General features: G+C 37.2%; 1 pseudogene; it reads left to right on the top strand.

Moving 5' to 3' along the window:
• Positions 1-743: 743 nt before the first annotated feature.
• LOC105886787 lies at positions 744-2,511 on the top strand (annotated as a pseudogene).
• Positions 2,512-7,805: the final 5,294 nt, after the last annotated feature.

Below are 7,805 nucleotides of genomic sequence, written 5' to 3'. Positions count from 1 at the left end.
GAATTTGACAACTTAGATGAAATAGGCAAATTCCAGGAAAGATGAAACTATCAAATCTTACTCGGGAAGAAATAAATTGAATATTCCAGTATCTCGTAAAGAAAATGAATCTGTTTTTAAAATTTTTCCCACAGAGAAAATTCTAAGCCCAGCTTGCCTAACTGGTGAATTCTACCAAACATTGAGAGATAAATAATATCAATTCATCTGAAATTTTTTCAGAAAATTGAAAAGGAAGAATATCGTCCAATTTACTTTATGAAGACATTACCATGCTACAAAAACCAAAGACATTGCGAGAAAACTATAAAAGAATACCCCTCACAGACACAAATATCCTTTGTCACCACATTTATTAAACACTATACTTGAGGTTCTAGCCACTGCAGTATGGGGAGAAAGAAAAATAAAATGTATGTAGATTAGAAAGGAATAAGCAAAACTGTCATTATTTGCATGCGACAGACAAATTTTATGGAATGTACCAAAACTACTAAAATTAACAAGTTAAGTTTAATAAGGTTGCAGGATTCAAGATCAATACAGAAAAATCAGTTGTATTTGTACATACCAGCAACAAACTATTAGAAATTAAAATTAACAATAGCATAACAGCTCATGCATGCAGCTCTACCCTGAGGCTGTGCACACTTATTCCGCTGTGCACACTCGCAGTCAACGGGCCAGTCAGGAGGCTGCAGAGGTCATGGGGGGAGGTGGGGTAGAGGTGTCACAGAGACAGCATGGCAGCCTCCTTATGGCTCTGAGGGGCCGCTTTTGGCCTCTAGTACTGAAACCGCCAGCAACAGCCAGCCGCCAACCTTGAAGTGTTGTGTTCTAGATCAGTGGCTTCTAAAACTCTGGATTTATTGAACTGGGCAACATGGGAAATACAATGGCAAAAAATCTCATGAAACATGACTATCCACTCATTTTTTATGATGTGTTCCCTGATGCATTCAGAGTTTCAAGGTGCAGGTGAACGGGTAGTATTTTCCCCAGCAGACATAGCTGAAAACGCTGACAGAATTATTACCGTGCTGCCCACCAGTATCAGTGCAATAGAAGTGTCTTCTGGAGCAAATGGAATTCTAAAAAAAGTGAAGAAAGGCTCTTTATTAATAGATTCCAGTATTATGGATCTTGCAGTTGCAAAGGAATTGGCCAAAGAAGTTGAGAAGATGGGAGCATTTTTTTATGGATGCCACTGTTGCTGATGGTATAGGAGCAGCTTGGTCAGGGAACCTCACGTTTATCCTAGGAAGAGTCAATGATGAATTTGCTGCTGCCCCAGAGGTGCTGGGGTACATGGGCTCCAGTGTGGTACAGTGTGGAGCTGACTGCAAAGATTTTCAATGACATGCTTTTAGGAATTAATATGACTGGAACTGCTGAAGCTATGAATCTTGGAATCAAGTTAGGGCTTGATCCAAAACTACTGGCTAAAATCCTAAATATGAGCTCAGGACCATGTTGGTCAAGTGACTTATAATCCTGAACCTGGAATGATGAATAGAGCTCCCTCAGCTAATAATTATCAGGATAAATTTGGAGCAATACTCAAGGCTAAGGATCTGGGTTGGCACAACCCAGAGCACAAAGCTACAGCACAAAGAGCCCAATCCTTGGCATTTTAGCCCATCAGATGATGTGTGCAAAGGGCTACTCAAAGAAAGACTTCTTGTCCATGTTCTAGTTTCTAGGAGAAGAGGAGATCTTTTTTTTTGAGACAGAGTCTCACTTTGTTGCCCTAGCACAGTGCTATGATGTCAGCTCACAGCAACCCTAAATTCTTGGGCACAAGTAATCCTTTTGCCTCAGCCTTCCAAGTAGCTGGCCACGGGCTTGGCTCTTTTTTTTTTTTCTTTTTTATTGAGACAGTCTCACTTTGTCACCCTCTGTAGCATGCCATAGTATCATAGCTCACAGCAACCTCTAACCCTTGGGCTCAAGAGATTCTCTTGCCTCAGCCTCCCAAGTAGCTGGGACTACAGGCATCTGCCACAATGCCTGGCTATTTTTGTTGTTGTTGTTGTTTAGCAGGCCCTGGCCGGGTTCAAACCCACCAGCTCCAGAGCATGTGGCTGGTGCTCTAACCACTGACCTACGGGCACCCTGGCCTGGCTCTTTTTAAATTTTTATTTATTTATTTATTTATTCATTTATTTTAGAGATGGAGATCTTGCTTTTGCTCAGGATGGTCTCAAACTCCAGAGCTCAAGCAATCTACCTGCCTCAGCCTCCCAATGTGCTAGGATTATAGGCGTGAACCACTACACCTGACCCAGGAGACCTGTGTATGGAGACCTTCTGAGGGTGCCCTTTGGCCATGAACTCTGATGGGAACCAAACTCTATTTTGGCACCTCTTTCAAGCTCACTCCATAAGTAAAAGGATTTAATCAAAAGTCACCTGTCTGCTTTTGGTTATTTAGGTCATGCCAGCCCCTAGGACTTTTCACCCATTTTTAACTTCTTATTCTTTTTTCTTCTTAGCAAACATATTATCTGAAAAATTTTTCCTATAAGACACACATGGTCTCTGCTAACTAGTTGAATTGGCCTTTTTAAAAAGTTTGATCCCTGAGCATCTTCAACTTAATTGCTGGATACCTAAATCAGGACATTATTTACTCTATTTTACAAATAAAACTAAATATTTGGTCAACAGGATGAAACCCATCTTAAAGGGAAGGAAAGAAATTGGTATGAGGAGAAGAGAAGTATAGTAAATTATTACCTGTGTCCCTCAAGAAGTTTGTCCTCTGTGGATACTGCATTACTGAGATTACTGCTTTATTTTCTAGGGAGTTGATGAAGCCAGAGAACTTGTTTCTGCATGTTTTATAATTTGGACTCAGTTACCCCTCTACAACTCCCAGCACTCAGCAGAATTGTTTTTACACATATTTTTTACTTCCTTGTACATTCTTACCACAATTTTTTTTGACTTCAAAAGAATGACATCTTTAGACCTGTTTCAGAGCCAATGATAATATTGCTTCAGAAAGTTATTATATTATTCTAAATATAACCATATTATTTTGAGTTCAAATAAATTTCTAGACTCATAATGAAAAAACAAAAGCATAATGCATATCAAATTCTTAAGGATAAAAATCAACAAAAGGTATGCAAGCCTTCTACTTTGAAAACTTAAAAATATTGAAAGAAATTTAAAATTTACTTTAATAGCGAAATGTGCCATATCCATGGGTTAGAAGACTCATTGTTAAGATGTCACTTCTCCCTAAATTGATCTTTTGATTCAACACAATCTCAATCAGAATCCTGGCAGTCAAAGGAAATTGACAATCTGATTCTGAAATTCATATGGAAATATAAAAGACCTAGAACAGCCAAAACATCTTTAAAAGACAAAAGCAAAGTTAGAGGACTAATACTACCTGAGTATTAGAAACCAAGCAAGCATGGTGTCAGTGTAAAAACTGACAAGGAAATCAATGCAACTAAATACAGATCCAGAAATAGACCCACATGTGTATGGACAACTGATTTTCGACACAGGTTCAATGACAGTTCAATGGGAAAAGAAAGGTGTTTTCAACAAATAAACCTGGACAATTAGATATCCATATGTAAAATAAGAACTTTGACCAGACCTTGCACCATATACAATTAAAAATTCAAAATGGGTCATAGGCCTAACTGTAAAACTTAAAACTATAAAATATTAATAAGAACACTAAGGAGAAAATATTTGCCACTTTGGGTTAGATAAAGAAAAAGTTCCTACATATGAAACCAAACACATGATCTGTAAAACACACACATCTGCATGTGCACACACACACACAAGATTAATTGAACTTCAAACTGTAACTTCTGCTGGGCTAAGAGAATGAAAAGGCAAGCACAGACTCAGAGAAGGTATTTGCAAATTATATACACAGGCTCCTTAACTTACTGTGGGGATACATCCTGGTAAACCCTTGCAAATTAAAAATAAAATGTGTAGCTCACTGGAAGCTGCAGCTCACTGCCACTGCTCAGCATCATGCTAAAAGCATATAGTTTCTCCTGGATGCCTACTGCTTTCACACCACGGTAAGGTCAGAAAATCCTAAGTGAATTATCTTAAGCTGGAAACTGTTTCTATCTACGAAAGAACCTGTATTCAAAATATATAAAGGACTCTCAAAACTGAATAAAAATAAATGATCAAATTTTAAAATTGGCAAAAAACCTGAACAGTATAAATAGATACACAGATGACAAGTACATGAAAAGATGCTCATTTAGGAAGTCTAAATTAAAACCATGATGAGATTCTAATACAAGGGTCCTCAAACTTTTTAAACAGGGGCCAGTTCACTGTCCCTCAGACCATTGGAGGGCCGGACTGTGGGGCCCCAGGACGAGTCGGCTGCTAAGCAGGACAGGCAGTGGTGGCAAAAACACCGGGCGGGCCAGATAAATGTCCTGGGTGGGCCGTAGTTTGAGGACGCCTGTCTAATACATCTATTCTAATACATCTCATAATGCCCAAAACTAACAAGACTTACCACCCAAGTGTTAACAGAATTTACCCACATTGCTGTCAGGAATAAAATATAACCTCCTCTTTGGAAAATAATTTGGCACTTTCTTAAAAAGTTACATATATATTAATACCTACCACATGATCCAAGTATTCTACTCCAAGTATTTATCCTGGGGAAAGGAAAGCGTATGTCTATACAAAATTTTGTACATAAATGTCATAACAGGTTTATTTTTAATAACCAAAAATTGGGGACAACCCAAATGTCCATCAATAGATAAATGGATAAACAAAGAAATACTGGTCAGCAATAAAAAACCAGAATTAACTACTGAAATATATTACAACATGTATGAATGTCAAAATAATTATGCTCGTGTTGGTGGAATTTATATCTGTAGTAGATCCTTGGTCTCAGAGATCTAAAGAATGAACTCATAGACCACAGATCAGTGGTAAGATAGGATTTATAGATAGAGAGGAATACAGAAAGAATAAAAAACACCAGAGCTTCTGGCAGAGGGAAAGACCCAAGTGGGAAGTCTCCCCATGGATCTTTTGTCTAGGGGTATAAGATCTTAAGAATTACACTTGGCCAGGACTTGGCAGATGGAAGACTTTTTTTCAATGTTGATGAGTGTATTAACAAATGAATGCAGTCCCTCAGCTATACTTCAGGAGAGAACAGGGCTTACATGAAATTGCCTAGGCCTAGGAAATTTACATGAAATTGCTCAGGTCTAGGAAACTGGGGTCCCTGTCCAGTCCTGAATGGGGGAACTCCGTATCACTAGTGGAAGCCAGATAAAAAAAGAGTACAAATTGTTTGATTCTATTCACATAAAACTCTTGAAAATGCAAACTAATCTATAGTGACAGAAAATAGATAATGTTTGCCTAGGGAGGGATGGGAAAAAGGACTACAAAGGGGCATGAGAAATATTTGGGGATGATAAATATGCTCATTATCTTGATTGTGATTATAATTTCATGAGTGTATTCATATGTTAAAATTTATCAAATTATAAACTTTAGATATCCGTGATTTATAACAGGTCAATCGTACTTCTATAGAGCTATTTAAAAAAAAAAATTCTATCCAAGTGATCTTGACACTGTCAGATTTTGGAACCACTGGACTAAACCAAAGCCTTCAACACCTTTGCTTCCTTGGGCAGAAGGCTGTCTATTCTGCTTTCAGACAGCTTTCAAGAAAAATTATTTTAGAAACTCTTTGATGACATGTTTTGGTATTTAATGACTTCAATCGTAGAAGAGTTTACCTAACTAAACTCCTGCTACATTTAAGCTCATTTGCTTTATGTTCTCCTCTGTAAAAAATTAAAACAAAACAATTGCTCTATAAACTCAACATGACAAGCTGACAAACAGTTGGCTACTCAATAAATGACTGTGAAAGGAAATGACACCTCTGTACAATCTGAAGAGTAGTCTCCCTTCTCTAGTCTGAACTTTAAAGAAACATATTTCATCTTCTTACACATTTAGAATGCCTTTCTCTGGACACTCCAGCTTCCCTGCAGTGTGAAATTAGAGCAGTCTGAGAGCTGTGATTAAAACGTACTATTGCAGAGTAATGACTTCTGAGCTCCTCATGCTTGCAAATAATATTCCTCTTTACATATCCTAAAATTAAGTGTTGCTTTTAAATAATAACACAGAATTGATCAGTGATACATGGATTGAGCTCTGCTATGACTCCTAAGTCTTCCTCTGCCTTCTTTGTGACCAAGCTGTTCCTGTCTTACATCTATCCTTGATACCACTCATGATCAATCACAGCATGTTATTTTAAACTTGATCTTACTGCCCTTCATAAGGGTCCACTTTAATGGTTTAAGATCATTTCATTTAATCTATAATAATCTTCGAAAGTACTTGTATCAAGGTTTTCCTCTGCCAACATATGGGTTTATTTTAAATTATTTATCTACAACACAAACAGAAACTCAGAATAACCTCAACAGTAGGATGTGCATTTATACAATAAGATACATTGCTGACACCATGCCCTTGGTAACACTTTTCAAATGAGAACGCTCAGTGAAGCAGGCCCCTTCCTCTAGGAATGTGGTCTGGACTGCACCATGTCTTTTGAGTTAGCACTAAAATGTCATGTATGGTTGAATAAAAATTTTTCCTGAAGTTCAGATAAATTACATATCCTGCTTCCTAAATGTCTGTATAAACTGTCAATCTCTTGAAGAAGGAAATTAAATCGATCTGGTACAATTTGCTCTTTGCAAAGCCAAGATAGTGGCTACTCAGTGCTTCATGCTCTCCTATGTGGTGACTAATTGATTGTTCAATGATTTCATCTAGCACAGCATCTTTAAAGTATCAAAATTAACCTGACTAGCTTATAGGGGGTATAATTTACTCCTCTTCTAAAAAGCTGGATACTAAAACTGCTCTGGTTTAATCAACAAGCCTTTTTACTGTCTTTTTATCATTTCATGCAGATACTCAGTTTCTCACTTCAGACCACAGAACCTCAAGGAAGGAGTTTCATCTTGCTTATCTTCTATTGCCTTACAGAACTGAATGCTGTACTCTACCTGTAGCAGACACTCAACAAATACTTCTTGACTTGAATTTGAATTCCAAAAGTCATTGTTGCATTCCCTAAGTAGCTCATGTTACATGGAAGCAGGTTAATTTCACTGTCTTGCATATTAGTTCAACGTCTGCTTAACAACTTAGTATTCAATATAATCCATAAATTATTAGTGAGATAGTTTCTATAGATAGGACTTGTCTTTATGACGTACTTTCATTTGGGGATAAAAATTGTTTCAATGTGGGCTGACACTGTTCAGACATAGTGCACACAAGGTAATAAAAATCGTAGGCCCTCCAGTACATTTCCGCAGTTCACGTATAAAAATGTAGCCCTATCACATTGTATATTGAAGCAGTACCCTGAACCCCATAAATGCATCATTGTACAAAGTTACGATTTAATAAAAAATAATTAATGATAAAAAAAAGAAAAATGTGTCCCTACTTTCCTTGGGCAATAGGTTAAGGGCCAATTGTCAATCAACAGATAAATGAATAAATAAATGTGTGTATATCTATAAAATAGAATGTTAATCAGCAATACTAAGAAAATCACTAGTGATACACAAAAGAACATGATGAATCTTGAAAACATTATCCTATGCAAAAGTCAGACACAAAGAGTATGTACTACATGACTTCATCTACCTGAAACTCTAGGAAAGACAAATCCCGGAGCCTGGGTAAAACTGTGAATTATACTCTGACAAAGACACAAA

The sequence above is a fragment of the Otolemur garnettii genome, unplaced genomic scaffold, assembly GCF_000181295.1.
Source record: "Otolemur garnettii isolate 467f Iridium unplaced genomic scaffold, OtoGar3 scaffold00024, whole genome shotgun sequence".
Classification (NCBI taxonomy): domain Eukaryota; kingdom Metazoa; phylum Chordata; class Mammalia; order Primates; family Galagidae; genus Otolemur; species Otolemur garnettii.
Note: the sequence above shows the minus strand (reverse complement) of the source record. Positions and strands in the feature narration are given on the sequence as shown.